Below are 8,201 nucleotides of genomic sequence, written 5' to 3' on the forward strand. Positions count from 1 at the left end.
GCCCCACTTCTTAGTCCCCTGCTCTGTTCATGCTGATCAGTAGAGGAGAACTCTGTTCAATCTGTTGGGCCGAGACCAAGGCAACTGGAGTTCATTTAACAAGTGTCTCTTGTATCTGATTGAGGGTTTGGGGCGGGGGGGCCGAATCTAATGTAGGTATAGTAGATGTAAGGTTGCAAACTCACAGCATCTCCAGCTCTACTCGAGGACAAGCCGTTCCCTCACAGTGGAAGTAGATACTCCTGCTTCTGTATTCTGTAGGTATGTGCAACAAAAGCCAGTATGTGACTCGATTGTTAGGCTTAAGAATCCTATGTGGAAAGGATTAAGACCCACATTGAAAGTCAGGAAGGGCAGCGATGAGGAGATACCTCTTGTCCAAGGTAAGGAGCAGCAGCTGCACTTTGCTGGAGTAGCCGAGAAGAGATAACCCACGCCCAAGGTAAGAGAAAGCCAAGTAAGATGGTAGGTGTTGCAAGAGGGCATCAGAGGGCAGACACACTGAAACCATACTCACAGAAAACTAGTCAATCTAATCACACTAGGACCACAGCCTTGTCTAACTCAATGAAACTAAGCCATGCCCGTGGGGAAACCCAAGATGGGCGGGTCATGGTGGAGAGATCTGACAGAATGTGGTCCACTGGAGAAGGGAATGGCAAACCACTTCAGTATTCTTGCCTTGAGAACTCCTGAACAGTATGAAAAGGCAAAATGATAGGATACTGAAAAAGGAACTCCTCAGGTAAGTAGGAGCCCAATATGCTACTGGAGATCAGTGGAGAAATAACTCTAAAAAGAATGAAGAGATGGACCCAAAGCAAAAACAATAACCAGCTGTGGATGTGACTGGTGATAGAAGCAAGGTCTGATGCTGTAAAGAGCAACATTGCATAGGAACCTGGATGTCAGGTCCATGAATCAAGGCAAATTGGAAGTGGTCAAACAAGAGATGGCAAGAGTGAATGTCGACATTCTAGGAATCAGTGAACTAAAATGGACTGGAATGGGTGAATTTAACTCAGATGACCATTATATCTACTACTGTGGGCAGGAATCCCTCAGAAGAAATGGAGTAGCCATCATGGTCAACAAAACAGTTCGAAACGCAGTACTTGGATGCAATCTCAAAAACGACAGAATGATCTCTGTTTGTTTCCAAGGCAAACCATTCAATCACAGTAATCCAAGTCTATGCCCCAACGAGTAATGCTGAAGAAGCTGAAGTTGAAGGGTTCTATGAAGACCTCCAAGACCTTTTAGGGCTAACACCCAAAAAAGATGTCCTTTTCATTATAGGAGACTGGAATGAAAAAGTAGGAAGTCAAGAAACACCTGGAGTAACAGGCAAATTTGGCCTTGGAGTACAGAATGAAGCAGGGCAAAGACTAATAGAGTTTTGCCAAGAAAATGCACTGGTCATAACAAACACCCTCTTCCAACAACACAAGAGAAGACTCTACACTTGGACATCAGCAGATGGTCAACACCGAAATCAGATTGATTATATTCTTTGCAGCCAAAGAGGGAGAAGCTCTATACAGTCAGCAAAAACAAGACCAGGAGCTGACTGTGGCTCAGATCATGAACTCCTTATTGCCAAATTCAGACTTAAATTGAAGAAAGTAGGGAAAACCACTAGACCATACAGTTATGACCTAAATCAAATCCCTTATGAGTATACAGTGGAAGTGAGAAATAGATTTAAGGGCCTAGATCTGATGGATAGAGTGCCTGATGAACTATGGAATGAGGTTCGTGACATTGTACAGGAGACAGGGATCAAGACCATACCCATGGAAAAGAAATGCAAAAAAGCAAAATGGCTGTCTGGGGAAGCCTTACAAATAGCTGTGAAAAGAAGAGAAGTTAAAAGCAAAGGAGCCAAGGAAAGATATAAGCATCTGAATGCAGAGTTCCAAAGAATAGCAAGGAGAGATAAGAAAGCCTTCCTCAGTGATCAGTGCAAAGAAATAGAGGAAAACAACAGAATGGGAAAGACTAGAGATCTCTTCAAGAAAATTAGAGATACCAAGGGAACATTTCATGCAAAGATGGGCACAATAAAGGATAGAAATGGTATGGACCTAACAGAAACAGAAGATATTAAGAAGACATGGCAAGAATACACAGAAAAACTGTACAAAAAAGATCTTCACGACCCAGATAATCACAATGGTGTGATCACTGACCTAGAGCCAGACATCCTGGAATGTGAAGGCAAGTGGGCCTTAGAAAGCATCACTACGAACAAAGCTAGTGGAGGTGATGGAATTCCAGTGGAGCTATTTCAAATCCTGAAAGATGATGCTGTGAAAGTGCTGCACTCAATATGCCAGCAAATTTGGAAAACTCAGCAGTAGACACAGGACTGGAAAAGGTCAGTTTTCATTCCAATCCCAAAGAAAGGCAATGCCAAAGAATGCTCAAACTACCACACAATTGCACTCATCTCACACGCTAGTAAAGTAATGCTCAAAATTCTCCAAGCCAGGTTCAGCGATATGTGAACCGTGAACTTCCTGATGTTCAAGCTGGTTTTAGAAAAGGCAGAGGAACCAGAGATCAAATTCCCAACATCCGCTGGATCATCGAAAAAGCAAGAGAGTTCCAGAAAAACATCTATTTCTGCTTTATTGACTATGCCAAAGCCTTTGACTGTGTGGATCACAATGAACTGTAGAAAATTCTGAAAGAGATGGGAATACCAGACCACCTGATCTGCCTCTTGATAAACCTATATGCAGGTCAGGAAGCAACAGTTAGAACTGGACATGGAACAACAGACTTGTTCCAAATAGGAAAAGGAGTACGTCAAGGTTGTTATTGTCACCCTGCTTATTTAACTTATATGCAGAGTACATCATGAGAAACGCTGGACTGGAAGAAACACAAGCTGAAATGAAGATTGCCAGGAGAAATATCAATAACCTCAGATATGCAGATGACACCACCCTTATGGCAGAAAGTGAAGAGGAACTAAAAAGCCTCTTGATGAAAGTGAAAGTGGAGAGTGCAAAAGTTGGCTTAAAGCTCAACATTCAGAAAATGAAGATCACGGCATCTGGTCCCATCACTTCATGGAAAATAGATGGGGAAACAGTGGAAACAGTGTCAGACTTGATTTTTGGGGGCTCGAAAATCACTGCAGATGGTGACTGCAGCCAGGAAATTAAAAGATGCTTACTCCTTGGAAGGAAAGTTATGACCAACCTAGATAGCATATTCAAAAGCAGAGACATTACTTTGCCAACAAAGGTTCGTCTAGTCAAGGCTATGGTTTTTCCTGTGGTCATGTATGGATGTGAGAGTTGGACTGTGAAGAAGGCTGAGCGCCGAAGAGTTGATGCTTTTGAACTGTGGTGTTGGAGAAGACTCTTGAGAGTCCCTTGGACTGCAAGGAGATCCAACCAGTCCATTCTGAAGGAGATCAGCCCTGGGATTTCTTTGGAGGGAATGATGCTAAAGCTGAGGCTCCAGTACTTTGGCCACCTCATGCGAAGAGTTGACTCATTGGAAAAGACCCTGATGCTGGGAGGGATTGGGGGCAGGAGGAGAAGGGGACGACAGAGGATGAGATGGCTGGATGGCATCACTGACTTGATGGACGTGAGTCTGAGTGAACTCCGGGAGTAGTTGATGGACAGAGAGGCCTGGCGTGCTGCGATTCATGGAGTCGCAAAGAGTCGGACATGACTGAGTGACTGAACTGAACTCAGTTCAGAATAAGATATCAGCTCAGTTCAGTTCAGTTCAGTCACTCAGTCGTCCCCGACTCTTTGCAACCCCATGGACTGAAGCACTATAGGCCTCTCTGTTCATCACCAACTCCTGGAGTTTACTCAAACTCATGTCCATTGAGTCAGTGATGACAGAGGATGAGATGGTCGGATGGCATCACTGACTCAATGGACACGAGTCACAAAGAGTTGTGAGGGAACCACTTGTCCTGGAGTAGAGCTGGAGCTGCTGTGAGGTTGCGACCTTACATCTACTATACATGGGTTAGATTCAGCCTCCCACACCCTCAATCAGACACAAGAGACACTTGTCCGATGCACTCCTGTGCCGTGGTATAGACAAGCTCTGTATAAATTGGGCCGTTGCCATGGTATAGATGAGCTCTATGTAAATTGGGCATCCCAGGTGGTGCGGCGGTTAAGAATCTGCCTCAGGAGACACAAAAGATGTGGTTTTGATCCCTGGGTCTAGAAGATCCCCTGGAGTAGGAAATGGTAACGCAGTCCAGTATTCTTGCCTGGAAAATTAAATGAACAGAGGAGCCTGTTCATTAAACTAAATGAACAGAGGCGACTATGGGATACAGTCTATGGGGCTGCAAAGAATCAGATACAACTGAGCACACATGTACATACAGCAGTTACAAACATGCATTGCCAATCTGGAAGAAGAAAGAGGGAAGTCAGGTAGATTTTTTGTTTTTTTGTTTCATGCTTTGTTTTAAATGCTCTCTTGACCAAGTTTGGAGGTTCTGGCTAGAGACTGGTCAGTTCCCTTTCTTAAGCCATCGAGTCCACAGCCCACCCACTTCCCTGCTAGGGCTGACACACAGCCAACTTCTGTATATCCAGTTTAGTCACCCCAGGGCCAGGGACTGAGCAACAAGGGCCAGTCCAACACCACGGATTCTGCACAATTATCCAAACCATCAAATCCACAAGGAGTCCAGAAACCTGGCCTTCCCTGCCTACATCACAGCCTGCAGCCCCAGGTGCCATTATTCTGCCCTGGGTACAAACTCTTGCATTGAAAGCTTGGAGGAACAAAGATAAAAGCCTTTTATCTCCTGGAGTGTCATCGTGCTGTGTCCGTCCTGTCATCAGACGTTTAAATCTTATACAAACAAGTAGCAAGAGAGAAATTGGAGGAGCATACAAACTGTTGTTTGTGTTCAGACATGCTCAGAAAACTTTCCTAGTATCTTTTAAAAGCCTGTCTTGAAGAGTTACTAAAAGGTGTTTAAAGAAAAAAAAAAAATCTGAATCACTTGAATTCAAATGCATTTTGATTACTATCTTTATTCTTGGACTAGACAGCTGAGAATACATGTTAAATACATAGAGTACAAAAACTAGGAATAAGGACAAAGAGATTTATTGGATCTTAATTTTCATGGTTTTTGGTTTCTTTTTAAAAGTTTTTTATTGCAAGATATTTGCTTTACAATATTGTGCCATACATCAACATGCACCAGCTACAAGTATATATATCATCATGTTTTTTAAATGAAGGTCACTGCAGATCTTGGGTAGCTGTAGGTGGTGGGAGACAGGAGGGGGTACATATCCTAAACCAGAGAGATTGAGTGAAAAACTCGTCCTGATTGCTAACAGCTCAAGTCCCATGTGGTTCCAAGAAAGCTGGCAACCAGTCAGCTCACCCTGGAGGTAGGATTTAAAGGGATGGTTCTCTGCAGAAACTGAAAGATTTCAGAAAATAACTATATTTAAAGATCTCTGAGTAAAATGACCATCTAATTAATCTACAGCAGAGCTCATCAGTTGAGAAATCCCATCCATGCGTACAAAGCCTCTAAACAGCTTCTCAGAGTCTTACTCCTAGGTAGAAATAGACACTAAGGATTACCATGTATTGAGAAAAACCTCCAGAATGACAGAAAAACTAAAAGGAAAATTTTTACAGCATTAACAAAAGATAAAAAGAAGCAAGCAAACGATACCAAAAAACAAGACAAAACAAAGTAAATCAAAACAAAGCAAAACCAACTTCAAGGAAGCACCAAAAACGTAAAAAAACAAGAGAAATTTAAAATAAAAAAATTTTTTTCAAAGAGAGGATACATCTTTCATGAAACAAGATTAGAAAAAACTATATTAAAAAACATAAATACTGGATTCATAGAATTAGAAAGATTTCTTGAAAATTAAAACATCAGAGCCAAATCAAAATTCAACACAGGTTAAAAAAGAATTACTCAACTAATCCAAATAAAGCAAAGAGTGATACAAGAAAAAAAAAAAAGAAGTGAGATCACAGTACTACTTGTGGGCAGTGACTATTTACTTAAGTTGTGTAATGTAGCTATGAATACTGATCAGATGACAATTGTGATATCATTATTAGGAGTTTGAAAAAAGGTGAACAATGGAGTGAGTGGTGTGACAGTAGAAAATCCCAGGTTGCATAGTAGAAACCCAAAGATGATGACTAAAATTGTATTAAGAAATATCAAGGTACTTCCCTGTCAGTCCAGTGGTTAGGACTCTTCCCTTCCACTTCAGGGGCACAGGTTCAATCCCTGGCTGGGGAACTAGGATCCCACAAGCTGCAGCCAGACATAAATAAATATCAGAACAGAAATTTTGTTTAGAAATATGAAGCTAACTATAGAAAGAAATCGCTAACACAGCATGGAGGTGAAATCCAAGCCAGAGGAATATGCAGAATCCTGCCTCCCCTAATGCTCCCCAGCATCAGCAAACCCCCAGCAGTTCCATTAAGTCTCCTGGTGAAAAGAATCTTTCTGTTGTTTGAGGAAAGGGTGTTTAAACTGGAACTTACCTAGGTGATTTGCTTTTTGAAATAGCAATCTTCAGGATATGCTGTAACAACAAGGGTTTTATTGAAAGTATGCATTTCTTCGACTACATTTTAACAAACGTGTTTTGGGTCACTCGTCCTTGTCAAGAATATATTTGTTATATAATGAAGCTAAATCAGGCATTAACTGCTAAGCAGTAAGTTCTCTTTTAAAATTCCAAAACGATTTCATCTAGAAAACAATGTTTATAGATAAAGCTGTTACTTAAAGACAAGTCTGTTTTCCTTTAGTTAAGTCAAAGAATAAGGAAATGAGGCATTTTTGACAAAATTATCTAAAAATCTTCCTAACCATCACTTGTTAAAGAAGAGTACTGTTATTGTTGTTTTAGTCACTCAGTCCTGACTGTTTGCAACCACATTGACTGCAGCCCATCAGGCTCCTCTGTCCACAGGATTTCCCAGGCAAGAATTCTACAGTGGATTGCCATTTCCTTCTCTAGGGGATCTTCCAGACTCAGGGATCCAAAACCCACATCTCTTGCATTGGCCAGTGGATTCTTTACTGCCACACCACCAGGGAAGCCCCAAAGAGGAGCGCTAGCAATTTAGAATTTCTAAGAAAAAGAAATTGCTTCACTTCAGCCAGATAATCCAGGTAAACAGAATCAGACTGAGAGCAGCACCCTTAACACAATGTGATGGGAAGGGTACTTTATTTCTGCAGTCTTCCTCCAATGGGAAAAACACCAGTCATCCCAATTCAGTGGCCTTCTACAAAACACCTTATCAGTCCTCCTCAAAACTGCCAGGGTCATCACAAACTGGAGCAGAATGCAGGAGACCCCAGTTTGACTCCTAGGTCCAGAAAATCTGCTAGAGAAGGGATAGGCTACCCACTCCAGTATTCTAGGGTTTCCTTTGTGGCTCAGCTGGTAAGAATCCACCTGCAATGTGGGAGACCTAGGCTTGATTCCTGGGTTGGGAAGATCCCCTAGAGAAGGGAACATCTACCCACTCCAGTATTCTGGCCTGGAGAACTTCATGGGCTGTATAGTCCATGGGGCTGCCAAGAGTCAGACACGACTGAATGACTTTCACTTCACTTCACTTCACTTCAGGGAAGAATAGTCACAGCCTAGAGGGTCTGAAGAGTCTTGGGGACCAACTGGCAGGTGAGATTCTGGATGGGATCCTGGGACAGAAAAAGGACTTTTTGTGAAAACTAAGGAGATGAAATTAGCTGCAGAATTTAGATAATAATAATGGATCAATACTGATTCATTACTTGCATCAAATAACTCATACTAAGGTCAGATGTCAATAATAAGAGAAACTGGTGTATGGTGTGTGGGAACTCTCTACTATGCTTGCAACATCCAATGTTATTCTAAAGTAAAAGTTTATTTTAAAAAACACTTCACAATTCAAAGTTACCTACAAAAGATATTCAGGTTTGTATTTCTAAGTAAATGGTATGAATGGTAATGACACACCCCAACCCACTGCAAGTGAAATACTATCTTTACACCTTTAAAAATGAGGAACTGGGGGTCCCCGCAAGTCTGGGATCTTACCCAATTCCAAGAATGTGCTTTTAACAGCCACATTGTACTGCCTTAAGGCATCTGTTGGCTCAAGCATTAAAGAATCTGCCTGCAATGCAGGAGACACAGAAG

The sequence above is a fragment of the Bos taurus genome, chromosome 11, assembly GCF_002263795.3.
Source record: "Bos taurus isolate L1 Dominette 01449 registration number 42190680 breed Hereford chromosome 11, ARS-UCD2.0, whole genome shotgun sequence".
NCBI lineage: Eukaryota > Metazoa > Chordata > Mammalia > Artiodactyla > Bovidae > Bos > Bos taurus.